Here is an 18,742-nt window from a genome sequence, read left to right as displayed (position 1 = left end):
CTGTATATTTTCATGTGCTGAAAGAGAAAAGAAACAAAATAGATGCATCTGGGAAGAAAGGAACGTTTATAGGGTACAGTGAAACTTCGAAGGCATATAGAATCTATGTGCCTAGTCAAAGGGAAGTGGAATTAAGTCATGATGCCACTTTCGATGAAGATTATGCTCTTAAAAAGATTCAAGATCTTCCTATTCCTAGGAAGAACAATGGTGATACTGATGTAGAAAAGGAAGATGAACCTTCGTCTGATGAACTGATGCCATATGTTGAAGGTCTGATGGATCCCATTGATCCACCTCCTAGTGAGCCCTCTACTTCAAGAAAAAGACCTTTGTGGCTCAAAGATACTCTTGAAGATGTTGAGAAACATATTGCACCAAGGGGGACATTTCGTGAAAGCAAGAAGCTGAATAGGTACCAAGGGTACTTAGCTACAATGAGTACCATTGTACAATTTGAGCCTTGTACATTCGAAGAAGTCGCTGAACATCAAGTTTGGAAGGATGTGATGAATGAGGAATATGAGTCGATCACGAAGAATGATGTTTGGGATGTGGTTCCTAGACCCAAGGATAAGTGAGCGATCACTTCAAAATGGCTCTACAAGATCAAACATGGAGCTGATGGGAGTGTTGAGAAATTCAAGGCCAGATTTGTTGCTTGAAGCTTCTCTCAAAAGGAAGGAGTAGACTATGATGAGATATTTGCACCAGTTGCTCGATATACCATCATTTGTTTGATCATAGCCCTTGCCGCTTCGCAAGGATGGAACCTACACCAGATGGATATGAAAACTGCCTTCTAGCATGGTTCGTTTAAAGAGGAAATCTATGTGGAACAACCTTAGGGGTTTGAAGTTCAAGATGTAAGACACATGTATGCAGGTTGAAGAAATCCCTCTATGGGTTGAAGCAAGCCCCTAGGGCTTGGTATGAGAGGATTGATAGCTATTTTATGAGGCTAGGATTTACAAGGAGTGGTGTTGACCTAAAACTATACTTCAAGGTTGAAAAGGACAAGCTTCTCATTCTGGTCCTTTATGTGGATGATCTCTTTCTAACAGGTGATGACCCTCTCATTCATCGATGCAAGCGGGAGTTAGCTTCTGAGTTCAAGATGAAGGACCTAGGATTGATGCATTATTTCCTAGGGTTGGCAGTTTGGGAAAATCCAGGTGAGATTTTCCTTTCTCAAGGAAAATGCATTATGAAGCTACTTGAGAGATGTGGGATGGTGGACTACAAGTTCGTGACTACTCCGATGGAACTCAACTTTAAGAAGCTATGTGGAAGTGTTGTTGGGCCCGGATTGGCGAACCCTACCGAGTATCGTCAACTTGTGGGGGCCCTGATGTTTTTGGTCAACTCCTGTCCTGACATATGCTTCGTTGTGAACACGTTGAATCAATATATGGTCGAGCCTCATCACATTCATTGGATTGCTGCCAAGAATCTCTTGAGATATCTCCGGGGCACAATCCACTATGGATTGAGATACATTGTCAGGAACTTGAGGCTACATGAATATTCAGATGTTGACTGGGCTGGCAATGCGGTGGACTGTAAGAGCACGTTTGGATGCTACTTCTCTTTGGGGTCTGCTTCTATATCTTGGATGAGAAGGAAGCAGAAATCGGTTGCACTAAGCATTGTTGAGGTTGAATACATTTCTACGAGTATGGCTTGTTGTGAAACAGTTTGGTTGAGGAAGCTCTTCAGTGAGTTATTTGAGCATGTGCTAGATACCACCGTGATATTTTGCGACAACCAGAGTGGGATTCATTTATCATATAATCACGTGTTCCACTACCACTCCAAGCACATTGATATGAGGTACCACTTTATCCGGGATATGATACAACGAGGAGCAGTTAAGCTCCAACACATCAGGACAAATGAGCAGGTTGCAGACATTCTCATGAAGCCTTTAGGGAAGGTCAAATTCTTAACCTTCCGAGAGAGACTTGGAGTCGTGGAACTACCCTCCTATGAGGGTCTCGTATGTGTTGGACTTAGAGCTCTGGGAGCTCCTGGTGGTGTGGGGTACTTCTTGGAACTATGAAGGACCATAGGGCGAGTGGTTCACCTTCCCCTAGTGGTGCGCTGGATATAGGGTGAGTGGTTCAACTTCCCCTGTGATACCCCATTATAGTTGACATGTGTGTAGGGTGAGTGGTTCACCTTCCCCTCTGATACCCCATTATGGTTGACATGTGTGTAGGGTGAGTGGTTCACTTTCCCCTACCTGGACACATGCATGTAGGGTGGGTGGTTCACCTTCTCCTATGGCATATGAGTAGGATGAGTGGTTCACCTTCTCTTGTTGATGCTCTAACACACATCCTACCTATAGAGTCTGGGACTCATGGGAAGTACCTCTCATTTGGCCAATGAGTCAAGAAAAGATGGTTAGGGATGATAACGCTACTGATGGATGCATCGTGTATTTTTGTACTCCCTATGACTAGGATGTATGATGTCCAACAACTTGATCTGGGATCAAGGACTGACTTTTGTCAGTGGAGAGTGATATGATCTTATGTCTCACTCTCGATCAATTCTTATTCATTATTAATTCATGGTTATGCAGAGAAGACCAGAGTAGTACAGGGAAGCGATGGTAGGGATGGTTCAGGATGACATGTTAGCATGATGATGGATTGGTAGGTGGAATTCTCCCTAGTTGAGAGGAAGTGTTAAAATTGGAAACTAGGGCTAATTTACACCTTAGGACATCTCATATGATGGAGATGATTATTGCATTGGATTCCTCTTTTTGAGAGGTACAATTTTGATATAAAGATCATCTCATTCTGACAAGCATAAATATAAATTTGAATTTATTCTTTCTCATGGAAAAATTGTCAAGGTCGACCTCAGTCAAATGTAGGCTCATGAAGCCTAATGGATGTGTCTCCTCACCCTCAACGAATTGTATAAATAGGAGTAACCCTTCTCTCATTTGGGCATCATCAACTCATCACATCATCTTCTCTCTCCTCACTTGATTGGTTCATACAACTTGGAGGCTCTCTCTCTCTTCTTCGCATGTGTGGAAGGAAGGTAGATTTTTGAACTGGTTTTGGAGGTCGAAATTTCAAGGATTAGGGCATGCGTTGACCGGCGTTGACTTGGAGTATTTGACCAACATTGCTTTTGTTTTGGGGGCAAAATTTTGATTTCACTAGGCTGCATTCTTTGGCATGGATTTCAAGGTGATTGGGGACTGTTTGACCGAGTTGATTACTGTGTTGACTTTTTGGTTTGATCGCAGAATTACAACGGACTTTGACCAGGTTGACTAAGTTGGTTTTGGGTTGATTTTGACTCCCTTGGAAGGCCACATTCTTCTGTTGTTCACTGAATTGATTAGAGGACATTTTGGGGCATCTTTGACCATTGTTGATGTTTTGGTTAGGGCTGCATTAACTGCTGATTTGGTAGAATTGTTGGGCATTGAAGAATAATAAGAAGATTTGATCAAAGGGTTTCCCCACATTGGGGTTTGTCCTTGGCATCTGCCACATCTTGTGTCCTCTTGTCTTGGCTTGTCTTTTGCACGTGTTTTTATGTTCTATCTGCATTTACTGTCAATGTGTATAAAGTAATGTGATTGCTACTAAAGATAATTGAAAATTGTAATTGGATTGATAAGAAACATTGAAGTAAATTGTGCTAAAGCATAAAACATACCATTGTTATCTAAAATTAACATGGTACCAGAGCTCAGGTGAAGATAAAGCCCAAGCAAGGGTGAAGCAAAGCAATCACTAAGGGAAGTTGTTGGACAAGGACTTGGAACTAGTCCCAATGACGAGTACATCTTTCTTCAAATCCGAGGACAAGCTTAAGGACAAATCCGAGTATCATGCATGGAAGATGACTTTGGATTTGACTTTGGAAGAGAATGATGCCATGGATTATGTCAAAGGAAGAATAACAGAGCTTCCTTCAAATGCATCTACTGCTGCACAAACCAAGTACAAGAAAGGTGAGGTTAAAACTAAGAAGATTATTGTTGATTCTATTCATAAGCCTTTGATTGCCTATATTTCTAATTTGGAAACATCTAAGGAGATGTATGAAAAGATGGTTGGGAATCGGGATGTTCAAAGTAAACAATGCAAATCAAATTCTCTTTCTCGAGAACACGTTGAAAGATATTAAGATGGATAGAGGAGAATCAATCCAATCCTACTTCATGAGGATTATCGAGATTAATAATGATCTCCTATCTATTGGTGAAGTCACTGGTGACAGAGAGCTCTCTCTTATTTCACTTGGAGGCCTTACAAGAGATCGAGATGTGTTTAACATTACCATCCTCAACAATGATAAGATTCTAAGATTTAATGAACTATTGGCTAGATGCACTCAAGAAGAAATAAGGATGATGGAAAGAGACAAGCCCTCAAATGGAAACAATCCTACCACCTTCTTCGCTCATTCTAACAGACGAAACAATGTTGGTTTAACGAAGGAAAGAGGAATGCTCCCGCTGCTCGAAATGGAAATGGTCGTCCTCCCAAGAAGTCGAGAAACACCAGAGATGAAGAAGTTAATGTTGTAAAGCAAAAATAATTTTATCTTATTTCTGCCCTCACCACTGCCTCTCCTCTGGATACATTGCATCATTGGTTGATTAATAGTGGTGCCTCAAGGCACTTCACTGGGTACAAAGAGGCTCTCTCAAACTTGATTGAAAAGAAGACGAATATGGAGATTATACTTCGAGATAATGCCACTTATCCCGTGAAAGGAATTGGGACTATTACTCCACTTAAATCAAGGTCAAACCCTCCACTTACTAGAAGTGTTGTATGTACCTTATCTGAAAAATAACTTGTTCTCTATTTCTACCATGGAAGATAAAGGTTTCAAGGTGACATTCATTGATAGGAAGGTTCATGTTTGGCAAAGGAACCTAAGAGATGCATTCACTCTTGGATTCAGGGTTGAAGGTCTTTATCAAGTTGGAGGAAGTCTATTGGGAGCAATGACTTGTGATATTTCTCTTCAATTCGAATTATGGCATCGAAGATTTTCTCACCTTCATTTCAAAGCCTTACCTGATGTAAGGAAGATGGTAAGAGGTATGCCCAAATTCAACTTAGATCATGAAGTTGTTTGTCATGGTTGTGAAGCTGGAAAACATACAAGGGGACCATTCCCCTCAAGTGAAACTCAAACCACTAATATTCTTTAATTCGTCCATTTTGATTTATCAGGGATGTTGCTTGTGACACCGTTGAGTGGATATTTGTACTATGTTATTTTTATGGATGACTTCTCCCACAAAGCATGGATCTATTTCTTAAAGAAGAAGAATGAAGTGTTCAAATGGTTTCACTCTTTCAAAGCCTTGGTCGAGAATCAAACAGGGAAGAAGATCAAAATATTGAGGACCGATAATTGTATCGAATATGAGTCAAATGAATTCAAAGACAATTGTAGAGAAGTTGGAATTAAGAGGGAGACCACTACTGCATATACTCCTGAACAAAATGGTGTTTCCGAAAGGAAGAATCGTACTATCATAGAAGCCACCCGTGCTATGTTTCATGATCAAGGTCTTCTGAAGTTCTTATGGGTAGAAGTTTCCAACATCGCCATGTATGTCCAAAACAGATGCCCACATCAAACTTTGGACTTCAAGACACCCGAAGAAGTATTCACCGGTAAGAAACTTGATGTTTCACTTTAGAATTTTTGTTTGTCTCGTATATTTTCATGTTCCGAAAGAGAAAAGAAACAAAATAGATGCATTTGGGAAGAAATTAACGTTTGTAGGGTACATTGAAACTTCGAAGGCATATAGAATCTATGTGCCTAGTCAAAGGGAAGTGGAATTAAGTCACAAGATCACTTTCGATGAGGATTCTTCTCTTAGAAAGATTCGAGATCTTCCTATTCCTAGGAAGAATAATGACGATGTTGATGCAGAAAAGTCGGATGAACCTTCATCTAATGAACCGATGCTCGATGTTGAAGGTTCGATGGATCCCATTGATCCACCTCCTAGTGAGCGCTCTACTTCAAGAAAAAGACCTTTGTGGCTCAAAGATACTCTTGAAGATGCTGAGAAACATATTGCACCAAGGGGGACATTTCGTGAAAGCAAGAAGCCGAATAGGTACCAAGGGTACTTAGTTTCCGTGAGTACCATTGTACAATCTGAGCCTTGTACATTCGAAGAAGTCGTGAAACACCAAGTTCGGAAGGATGCGAGGAACGAAGAATATGAATCGATCATGAAGAATGATGTCTAGGATGTGGTTTGTAGACCCAAGGATAAGTCAGTGGTCACTTCAAAATGGCTCTACAAGATCAAACATGGCACTGATGGGAGTGCTGAGAAGTTCAATGCCAGATTTGTTGCTCGAAGCTTCTCTTAAAAGGAAGGAGTAGACTATGATGAGATATTTGCACCAGTTGCCTAATATACCACCATCTATTCGATCATAGCCTTTGTCGCTTTGCAAGGATGGAGCATACACCAGATGGATGTCAAAACTGCCTTCTTGCATGGTTCGCTTAAAGATGAAGTCTATGTGGAACAACATGAAGGCTTCGAAGTTCAAGATTGTAAGACACATATATGCAGGTTGAAGAAAGCCCTCTATGGGTTGAAGCAAGCCCCTAGGGTTTGGTATGAGAGGATTGATTTATGAAGTTGGGATTTATAAGGAGCGATGCTGACCCAAAACTAACTTCAAGGTTGAAAATGACAAGCCTCTTATTCTAGTCTTTTATGTGGATGATCTCTTTCTAACATGTGATGACCCTCTCATTCAATAATGCAAGAGGGAGTTGGCTTCTGAGTTTGAGAAAATCCAGGTGAAATTTTCCTTTCTTAAGGAAAATATATTGTGAAGCTACTTGAGAGATGTGGGATGGTGGACTGCAAGTCCATGACTACTCTGATGGAACTCAACTTTAAGAACCTATGTGGAAGTGCTGCTAGGCCCGGATTGGCAAACCCTACCGAGTATCTTCAACTTGTGGGGGCCCTGATGTTTTTGGTCAACTCCCATCCTGACATATGCTTCGCTGTAAACACGTTGGGTCAATATATGGTTGAGTCTCATCATATTCATTGGATTGATGCCAAGAATCTCTTGAGATATCTCTAGGGCACAATCCACTATGGATTGAGATACACTGTCGGGAACTTGAGGCTACATGGATATTCAGATGTTGACTGGTCTGGCAGTGTGGTGGACCGTAAGAGCACGTCTTGATGTTGCTTCTCTTTGGGGTATGCTTCTATATCTTGGATGAGAAGGAAGTAGAAATTGGTTGCACTAAGCACTGCCGAGGTTGAATACATTACTGTGAGTATAGCCTATTGTGAAGCAGTTTGGTTGAGGAAGCTCTTCAGTGAGGTATTTGAGCTTGTGCTAAATACCACCGTGATATTCTGCGACAACCAAAGTGGGATTCGTTTATCAGAGAATCCCGTGTTCCACGACCCCTCCAAGCACATTGATATGAGGTACCACTTTATCTGGGATATGGTACAACGGGGAGCAGTTAGGCTCCAACACGTCAGGACATATGGGCAGGTTGTAGACATTCTCACGAAGCCTTTGGGGAAGGTCAAATTCTTAAACTTTCGAGAGAGACTTGGAGTCGTGGAATGACCCTCCTATGAGGGTCCCGTCTGAGTTGTACATAGAACTCTGGGAGCTCCTAGGGGCATGGGGTACTTCTTGGAGCTATGAGGGACCATATGGTGAGTGGTTCACCTTCCCCTTTTTGTGCGTTGGATACAAGGTCAGTGGTTCACCTTCCCCTATGATACTCCATTATGGTTGACGTGTGTAGGGTGAGTGGTTCACCTTCCCCTACCTGGACACATGCATGTAGGGTGAGTGGTTCACCTTCCCCTACCTGGACACATGCATGTAGGGTGAGTGGTTCACCTTCCCCTACGATTGACATATTCATAGGATGAGTGGTTCACCTTCTCCTATGGCATATGAGCAGGATGAGTGGTTCACCTTCTCTTGCTGATGCCCCGACACACATCCTACCCATAGAGTCCGGGACTCATGAGAAGTACCTCTCATTTGGCCAATGAGTCAAGAAAAGATGGTTAGGGACCATAGCACTATTGATGGACGCATCGTGTACTGTCGTACTCCCTATGACTAGGATGCATGGTTTCTGTTATCACAAAATCAGGTACTGAAGGCTGCTAATCAGCAAGACTCTGTGTAACTGTTTCAAACCAGGCTTTTAACTAAGGCTTAGCCTCCTTAGTCTGAGAGGGCTCTCTCATAGGTTATTGATATTGAACAAGATGGCTAACTCTTACAAGACACATGAAAAATGTGCTGGCTGGACAGAATTGCTTCCCATTGGGCTTATGGAGTCACTAATATCTCAGTAAACAATAACACTATCCTTTCATAGAAATCAGGGCACTTTACATCTAATGTTCAAACATAACTTACATGAAACACAGTTTGCCTAGGCATACAGGAAGTCAGAGCATGATTCATGAGTTCTGAGTGATTATGCATTAACCAAACTGTAAAAGAACATTAAAGAGAATAAACCATCATACATTTGAACAATAAGATCTATTGTGAATCCTGAGAAGAAACAACAGTCATTTGCATTACTGAAATCTGCTATACATAAACCAAAACAGTCTTCTCCAAAAACATCCAACCCTTGTTACATAGATCATTCAGCTATATATAGAAACATGACTCTAACTACTTGGAGCTTCCTCCTCTAGCATGAGGGGAGCTCGATGACTGCCACTAATGACACCTATTTGCTTTTAACAAACTCATAAATACAATAAGGAACTAACTATAGTGTTTAAGAGTCCTAAACCAACTACAACTCTAACTCTATCTTCTTCATAAATTGATTCCTCCTTGCAGCTTTGACACCTAGCTTTCTCTTTGCTTGGTTGAGATGGCATGAAATGAGCAATTAATGTCCCATGTTGGCTTTGAACACCGAAGGCTTTGATCTGTTCTGTGTTGGCTGAGAATAACCCTAAATTTTCGGTTCTGGTCCCCCATCACCGAGTATGCAGCAGTAGTTACCTTAAGCCTTTAATAACCCAAGAATATAGGATATTACCATGTTACTGATATGCTTACTGACACGCTGGAAGCTTCTTTGATGGACAAGTGTGCCAACCGAAACTTTTCATATGCAGCTCCCTCCAAACCCTAATCACCGAGATTAAAGTGGCTTTATGACCAAAAATTCCAAACTTAGGTTAAAATCTTTCACCTTTTGTTAAAGGTACACATGGCGTATGTTGAATGGCTGTAGCAGCTTTCTTTGATCCCTTTCATGACTCTGAGGTGTTTCCTTCGCAAACTTTTTGATTCTGCCATCAAACTGTTATATGCGTTTCAAAACAACACCTACAGCGGTTTCGCAATTTCGTAGCGCGCTACGAAACTGCGAAACTTCCAGTGTATCAACAGTTACAATCTGGCTGGAGCTGGAAGCTTGACTGCACGAAAGTGAACCATCTTCAACACTGATAAATGAGCTTGTATCTAGCTCCACATTCAGGGTATTGTCATTTTTGAACCCACCCGAGCCAACAGAATCATGAGTTAACAAAATAAGAGAAGGACTGTCCATACTTTCTTTATAGAAGGACTCAGCTGTATTAAGAGATTTGATTAGTCCCTCGACAACTGAAAAGTTCAGTTGGGACTCACTTGTCCTTACCACCGCTTCTTCAGTGCATCATTCATGGAGACCATTATCACAAAAGATTGCTCATCAAACGATGCTGATAGCATAGAATCACCAAGTAAATGTTGAGCAATTTCATCAAGAATCCGTTTGTGTGAAGACAAGTTGTTTTCCCCTGTATAAACAGAGTTGCAAGAACGCATCTGCTTCATGATACCATGGACCATGTCGAAAATGCTTCTGTACAGCAATATATGCTGAGTGGAACATATCCCAATACTCGTTCCTTCCAAATGTAAGGTTTTCCTCGAGCCATAGCACAGCTTTTCCAAATTTCGAACTGTTTCCCAGAACAATTAAACTTGAAATTGATTCAATAAGAATCAAAGCTAACCCATTGTACTTCTCAGGTAAACGTTGAAGTTTAAGATTGCCAAGCTCTGCAAGTGAATCTGTGGAAGTCTTTGTCAGAGGCTTTAACTCATCGTGCGGGAATGCATAATGCATGTAATTGTCATATGCATGGTAAAACATTTTTCGGACTTTCTCCCTTAATTCTATTTTCTTTGCGGCTCCATCTAGATTGAAGCTACTTGCCGTGGAGAGCGCCGGGCAGAGATATAAACTTAACAGTACTGCTACTGTAATTGCATAGCAAGAAGGCATGGATCCGTGTAATTGTGATGCCATCTTAGGTCTTTGGATTCTGCATTCTATTTGGCTCAGCGTGGCTTCGGCTCTTAATAATGTCCAATGCCCTGCTCTCCAATCAACTAACCGCGCTCCTAACAACACTGAAGCCACCACTGTATAGCTAATGCAATGACCAGGATACCAATAATGTACTACAAAGCATATTAAGAAAACTCTGTATATTCCAGCCACAAACAAAACAGCAGTTCGACTTTTGAGAAGCTCAAAGTCAAATAAACATGTTTCCACCTTTGAATTCAGAACACAACAGTCAATACAACAGTCAATGATGTTATTCCTCCGAACCAGCGTGCCTTCTGGGTATTCAAACCATATAGAATGAAATATACAAGAAATACAACCAGAGACCCAAAGTATAGATAACCCAAGTGAGAAATTCTGTTTAGCTTCCGTATTAAAGAATCATTAAGAATTGGAGGCTCCGGTAAACAGGCAACCGAACCAATTTCAATACCATCCACATTCCTTTGCATCCCGCCAATTCAACCTCAGCTGTCATTTACAGTGGAACTGATTGAGGACTTTTATCCTGGTTAACAAGCTTTAAACTTCTCACTAGAAGGCAAGCAAGCCTGTAGCCATAACTCAAATGAATTACAAACTTCACCATCAATTTGCAGAAACAGGCTTTTCTATGCATATATCATATTCCCACAGAACCCATAGGAGACAAAGGTGATATGGGTGAGCTATGGTTTCGGACAAATCCCCAATTTCGTAGGGCAGCCAGTGCAAATTATGAATTATGCGCTACGAAACCACCTAAACATTTTGCGCTGCGAAACTGTTAAAGGATTTATGCGCTGCGAAAACACTTTGTCCTTAAGCTAGTCTGAGCAATTTTTGGAAACAGAATTTTCAGTGATAACAGTGGCTCCACTTGGGATAGTGTGCCCTTGTGGTACACTAAGAACCTGCAGTTCCAGTGCCTTATCCATTTATGACAAACAGAAATTTGCTTGACAAACATCCCTTTCCAGCTTCTAGGGCCTTCACCTCGGGCTTAAGCTTGATTATCAATGTAGTAGAAAGGAATCTACATCTACTAAAAAAAAAAAAATGCTCAGTCAACCTTGAGCTTATTTGCATTTTCCTACCTACCTACCCTAACAACTCAAATTTCTTTCAGCTCAATCAATGTGAAATTTCCAATGTAGCCAATCATTTGTCTTATCTGATATTTGATTTCTTTGACTGCATCGGAGTTCAGAGCCAATATGATAGTGTGATGACTGCTGCCACTGAAATGGTCTCTGATCTTTATAGGAAAACTGAAACACTGGAGAGTAAAACTCTTCCATGTAATCAGCTATAGGATCCCAGAATACATGATCAGTTTGATTTTTCTTGTAACTTTCTGGTTGTGAAAACTGATCTTCAACAACAGTGTTCAGTTCCTCAATCGTGAAAGAGAAAGGAACCAGCATTGTCTCCTTGCGTTCTGCCATAGAAAACCTCTGAAAATAATGATCATGATTATGAAAACTATATGCCTGAATTTGACCTTCTACACCTTCAATTTCTTTCTCAATGTCCTCAGCAACTTCATCCAAAAATATCATCTTATCCTCTGCCTTGCAGTCAAAGGATTTTAGATATGAGGACAAGGACAAAGAAAAATTTTCATCTATTTATCCATTACTATGATCATTATTCCATTGTTTGAAACCTTGAATTGAAGGAGAGTTTACCACCGCCTCTGACCTATCTATCCATTCCTCTAAAAACATAAGCCATAAATCTTGAAATGACTTAATGGATTTGACAGGAAAGCTTCCAATCCATTGTTTACATTTCCCTTGAAGTGAATCATAGAATAACATAATGCAAACATCCTCATGTTTAACTCTAAGAAGCTCAGCAAAATGACAGAAATCTGAGATATGATTCAGAGTTAAACTCAAATCTTCTCCATTAAATTTGGGACCATTCCTTAGAAAATATGCATCCTTGGGAAAATGATTTGGGAAACCATGAATTCCTGAAAAATCTATGCATGCATACCGTGAACTAAGAATGGTAGCTTCTGGGTCCTTCATAACTCCAGTGGAATCACCATGAATGTATGAATTTTGAATTATTCAACAATGGAGTCGCCAAGGTAGTTTTGCAGCCTCAAAAACCTTCTGAGCTCCTGCTACCTTCAGAAGTTCAGCTTCATAATTTCGGGAAAGAATAATCTTCAGGCTCCCGGCAGACGCACCAAAATGTTATCACAAAATCAGGTACTGAAGGCTGCTAATCAGCAAGACTCTGTGTAACTGTTTCAAACCAGGCTTTTAACTAAGGCTTAGCCTCCTTAGTCTGAGAGGGCTCTCTCATAGGTTATTGATATTGAACAAGATGGCTAACTCTTACAAGACACATGAAAAATGTACTGGCTGGACAGAATTGCTTCCCATTGGGCTTATGGAGTCACTAATATCTCAGTAAACAATAACACTATCCTTTCATAGAAATCAGGGCACTTTACATCTAATGTTCAAACATAACTTACATGAAACACAGTTTGCCTAGGCATACAGGAAGTCAGAGCATGATTCATGAATTCTGAGTGATTATGCATTAACCAAACTGTAAAAGAACATTAAAGAGAATAAACCATCATACATTTGAACAATAAGATCTATTGTGAATCCTAAGAAGAAACAACAGTCATTTGCATTACTGAAATCTGCTATACATAAACCAAAACAGTCTTCTCCAAAAACATCCAACCCTTGTTACATATATCATTCAGCTATATATAGAAACATGACTCTAACTACTTGGAGCTTCCTCCTCCAGCATGAGGGGAGCTCGATGACTGCCACTAATGACACCTATTTGCTTTTAACAAACTCATAAATACAATAAGGAACTAACTATAGTGTTTAAGAGTCCTAAACCAACTACAACTCTAACTCTATCTTCTTCATAAATTGATTCCTCCTTGCAGCTTTGACACCTGGCTTTCTCTTCGCTTGGCTGAGATGGCATGAAATGAGCAATTAATGTCCCATGTTGGCTTTGAACACCGAAGGCTTTGATCTGTTCTGTGTTGGCTGAGAATAACCCTAAATTTTCGGTTCTGGTCCCCCATCACCGAGTATGCAGCAGTAGTTACCTTAAGCCTTTAATAACCCAAGAATATAGGATATTACCATGTTACTGATATGCTTACTGACATGCTGGAAGCTTCTTTGATGGACAGGTGTGCCAACCGAAACTTTTCATATGCAGCTCCCTCCAAACCCTAATCACCGAGATTAAAGTGGCTTTATGACCAAAAATTCCAAACTTAGGTTAAAATCTTTCACCTTTTGTTAAAGGTACACATGGCGTATGTTGAATGGCTGTAGCAGCTTTCTTTGATCCCTTTCATGTCTCTGAGGTGTTTCCTTTGCAAACTTTTTGATTCTGCCATCAAACTGTTATATGCGTTTCAAAACAACACCTACAGCAGTTTCGCAATTTCGTAGCGCGCTACGAAACTGCGAAACTTCCAGTGTATCAACAGTTACAATCTGGCTGGAGATGGAAGCTTGACTGCACGAAAGTGAACCATCTTCAACACTGATAAATGAGCTTGTATCTAGCTCCACATTCAGGGTATTGTCATTTTTGAACCCACCCGAGCCAACAGAATCATGAGTTAACAAAATAAGAGAAGGACTGTCCATACTTTCTTTATAGAAGGACTCAGCTGTATTAAGAGATTTGATTAGTCCCTCGACAACTGAAAAGTTCAGTTGGGACTCACTTGTCCTTACCACCGCTTCTTCAGTGCATCATTCATGGAGACCATTATCACAAAAGATTGCTCATCAAACGATGCTGATAGCATAGAATCACCAAGTAAATGTTGAGCAATTTCATCAAGAATCTGTTTGTGTGAAGACAAGTTGTTTTCCCCTGTATAAACAGAGTTGCAAGAACGCATCTGCTTCATGATACCATGGACCATGTCAAAAATGCTTCTGTACAGCGATATATGCTGAGTGGAACATATCCCAATACTCGTTCCTTCCAAATGTAAGGTTTTCCTCGAGCCATAGCACAGCTTTTCCAAATTTCGAACTGTTTCCCAGAACAATTAAACTTGAAATTGATTCAATAAGAATCAAAGCTAACCCATTGTACTTCTCAGGTAAACGTTGAAGTTTAAGATTGCCAAGCTCTGCAAGTGAATCTGTGGAAGTCTTTGTCAGAGGCTTTAACTCATCGTGCGGGAATGCATAATGCATGTAATTGTCATATGCATGGTAAAACATTTTTCGGACTTTCTCCCTTAATTCTATTTTCTTTGCGGCTCCATCTAGATTGAAGCTACTTGCCGTGGAGAGCGCCGGGCAGAGATATAAACTTAACAGTACTGCTACTGTAATTGCATAGCAAGAAGGCATGGATCCGTGTAATTGTGATGCCATCTTAGGTCTTTGGATTCTGCATTCTATTTGGCTCAGCGTGGCTTTGGCTCTTAATAATGTCCAATGCCCTGCTCTCCAATCAACTAACCGCGCTCCTAACAACACTGAAGCCACCACTGTATAGCTAATGCAATGACCAGGATACCAATAATGTACTACAAAGCATATTAAGAAAACTCTGTATATTCCAGCCACAAACAAAACAGCAGTTCGACTTTTGAGAAGCTCAAAGTCAAATAAACATGTTTCCACCTTTGAATTCAGAACACAACAATCAATACAACAGTCAATGATGTTATTCCTCCGAACCAGCGTGCCTTCTGGGTATTCAAACCATATAGAATGAAATATACAAGAAATACAACCAGAGACCCAAAGTATAGATAACCCAAGTGAGAAATTATGTTTAGCTTCCGTATTAAAGAATCATTAAGAATTGGAGGCTCTGGTAAACAGGCAACCGGACCAATTTCAATACCATCCACATTCCTTTGCATCCCGCCAATTCAACCTCAGCTGTCATTTACAGTGGAACTGATTGAGGACTTTTATCCTGGTTAACAAGCTTTAAACTTCTCACTAGAAGGCAAGCCAGCCTGTAGCCATAACTCAAATGAATTACAAACTTCACCATCAATTTGCAGAAACAGGCTTTTCTATGCATATATCATATTCCCACAGAACCCATAGGAGACAAAGGTGATATGGGTGAGCTATGGTTTCGGACAAATCCCCAATTTCGTAGCGCAGCCAGTGCAAATTATGAATTATGCGCTACGAAACCACCTAAACATTTTGCGCTGCGAAACTGCTAAAGGATTTATGCGCTGCGAAAACACTTTGTCCTTAAGCTAGTCTGAGCAATTTTTGGAAACAGAATTTTCAGTGATAACAGTTTCCAACAACTTGATCTGGTCTCAAGGATTGAATTTTTTCAGTGGAGAATGATATGATCTTATGTCTCACTCTCGATCAATTCTTATTCATTATTACTTCATGGTTCAACATAGCAGTACAAGGTTGTGATGGCAGGGATGGTTCATGAAGATGGATTGGCATGGGGAATTATCCCTAGTTGAGAGGGAGTGTTAAAATTGGCAACTAGGGCCAAATTCCACCTTATGCCAACTCATATGATGGGGATGATTATTGCATTGGATTCCTCTTTTCAAGAGATACAATTTTGATATAAAGATCATCTCATTCTAACAAGCAGAAATGGAAATTTGAATTTATTCTTTCTCATGGACAAATTGTCAAGGTCGGCCTCAATAAAATGTAGGCTCATGAAGCCCAATGGATGTGTTTCCTCACCTTGGAGGCTCTCTCTCTCTCTCTTCTTCGCACATGTGGAAGGAAGGCAAATTTTTGGACTAGTTTTGGAGGCTAAAAAATTCAGGGAATAGGGCATGCTTTGACCAATGTTGACTTGGAGTATTTGACCACTATTAACTTTTGTTTTCGGGGAAAAATTTCAATTTTTGTTGGTTGCAATCTTTGGCATGAATTTCGAGGTGATTGGGGACTCTTTGATCGAGTTGACTGCTGCGTTGACTTTCTGGTTTGACTGCAGAATTACAGTAGACCTGACTGGGTTGACCGAGCTAGTTTTGGGTTGACTTTGACTCTCTTGGCAAGCCACATTCTTCTGTTGTTGACTGAGCTGATTAGAGGACATTTTGGGGAAGCTTTGACCACCGTTGAATTTTTGGTTAGGGCTGCATTGACCACTGATTTGGCAGAACTGTTTGGGCATGTATTTATGATATTTGTACTCTCTCTCTGTACTGAACTATTGAAAAATAATAAGATTTGACCAAAAAGTTTCCCCACATTGGGGTTTGCCCTAGTATCCGCCACATCTTGTGTCCTCTTGTGTTGGCTTATCTTCTGCATATGTTTTTATGTTCTATTTGCATTTACTATCAATGTGTATAAGTTAATGCGATTGCTACTAAAGATAATTGGAAATTGTCATTGGGCTTATAAGAAACATTGAAGTAAATTGTGCTAAAGCATAAAACATACCATTGTTATCTAAAATCAACAAGGGCCAAGGTTGTTAATAATCCAAATAGAAAACAATATATATATATATATATTCTAAAATGTTGCTTACGTTTTCTCGAAAATCCAATCAAAATTACATCACACGAACAACATTGGTATCAAGAATACTAGTCAAAAGACTATACATGCATGTTGAAATTGCTATTGTATATGTAAAAGATCTCAGTTGCGGGGCTTGTGAAATTTCCAAAATTCTCTAATACCATGTGGAAATTTATGCAAACTTAGGGTTTTAGTGCAAAACACAAATTTCACCTCTTCAGCGAGAGGTTTCCTAGATTGTAACCCTATGAATTCAACCTTAGGTATGTTATGAAATACAAAACAAAATGATAATGGAAGATTATAGTATATCAACCTTTAACTCCTAAATCTTCTAAGCAATCTAGGAAGAGAAGATACTCAAGTGTCTTAACAAGTTTCAACCCTCTAGGACTATCTTATCATGCATAAGCCGAATCTGGAAATTCAATTTTACATCTAAACAACTCATATCTTCTTCAACTATAATTTAAAGCCACTTAACATAATTGTCTTCTACTTCTATCAAATTATTAAGATGTATGTTTTAAATTACGAATCATGAAGAACATAAACAATTGAACATCAAATTTGCTATTTACACAAGACGACAAAAAACTTCATTCATTAGCATAAAATGAATTTGTTGTACATACCATTGCCTAATTATCATTATCTCTCCAAAAACTCTAATCAAGGAAAATAATGAAAAACCCTAACTCAACCAAGGAGCTTCAACATGCATAAATCAATGAACAAAGTCATCCAAGACAATACATTTTCTTTTGTTTTTCTTCACCAAATACACAAAGGGTTTCTTCTCAAAACCCAAATCTCAATTCTCCAAGGGATGAAACTCTAGCCTTGGACTTCAAGATGCTATAACAAGATCAAGACACTCATCAAGACACTCTAGCGAGTCCAAAGGATAGATATAGATATCAAGTACATAGGAAGATCTAAGAGAGAAAGAAGAGTGATCACCATCAATGTCTTCTTCACAAGATTAAGCCCTAATATATTATAAGGATCAAACTAGACCTTCTCTTTCTCTTCCACAGCTTCTCTTGGGATTTCCTCATGAACACTAGTGAATCACTCCAACAAGACAAGTATAAAGAGGAGACTAGGATAATGATTGTGATTGAATGAATCTATCCTTCCTCTATGATATGATAGGTAAGAGAGGCTAACAACATAATGTGGACCCAATCCCTTGGAAGCAACCTATAAGAAGAACATGTAGGCTAACACAATTGAAGCACTCCACTTCAAAACTATACATGTCATTATCCAAAGGTGATGTTGTACACAATAAGGAATCCAAAATGATGTAGCTAAACAAAGGATGTCCGCAACCATTTTTTACAACTCCAAATAGATTCCATCACTTCACCTACGTCATATACTCCATTGGGACCACTCCTGTTACATGAACATGGTTGTAACCTAGATATCCTTGAGTCAACTTCAAGCCTCCATATAGGAATCCAAGCTACCCCATGTTATATAGGGCTTGATGCCCTCAAGATGCACAATGATCATCCTCTTATGTAGGGTGTTCTTTGAACAAGTGAATCTCTTCATCTGGCCACCATGAAGGTGTCTCATATGTTGTCAAGAGAAATCCAATTCTCGAGGGAGGAATGCCAACCAAGCATGCAACTTGTTTGATAAACATGGTATATCTACACAAGGTGGACATATTAAGGCAATCATTCACACAAACAACTCAAATATCAATACACTAATGGATTACATGGTTGAACTCTCACAAGGAAACAATTCACAACCCTAGCCAATATGGCCACTTGAGGCAATATATTAATTCAGGAAAAAAAATTATG

This window comes from Pinus tabuliformis, chromosome J (genome assembly GCF_031772625.1).
Source record: "Pinus tabuliformis cultivar Carrire ecotype Pingquan chromosome J, CPIR1, whole genome shotgun sequence".
In the NCBI taxonomy this organism is placed as follows: Eukaryota; Viridiplantae; Streptophyta; class Pinopsida; order Pinales; family Pinaceae; genus Pinus; species Pinus tabuliformis.
Note: the sequence above shows the minus strand (reverse complement) of the source record.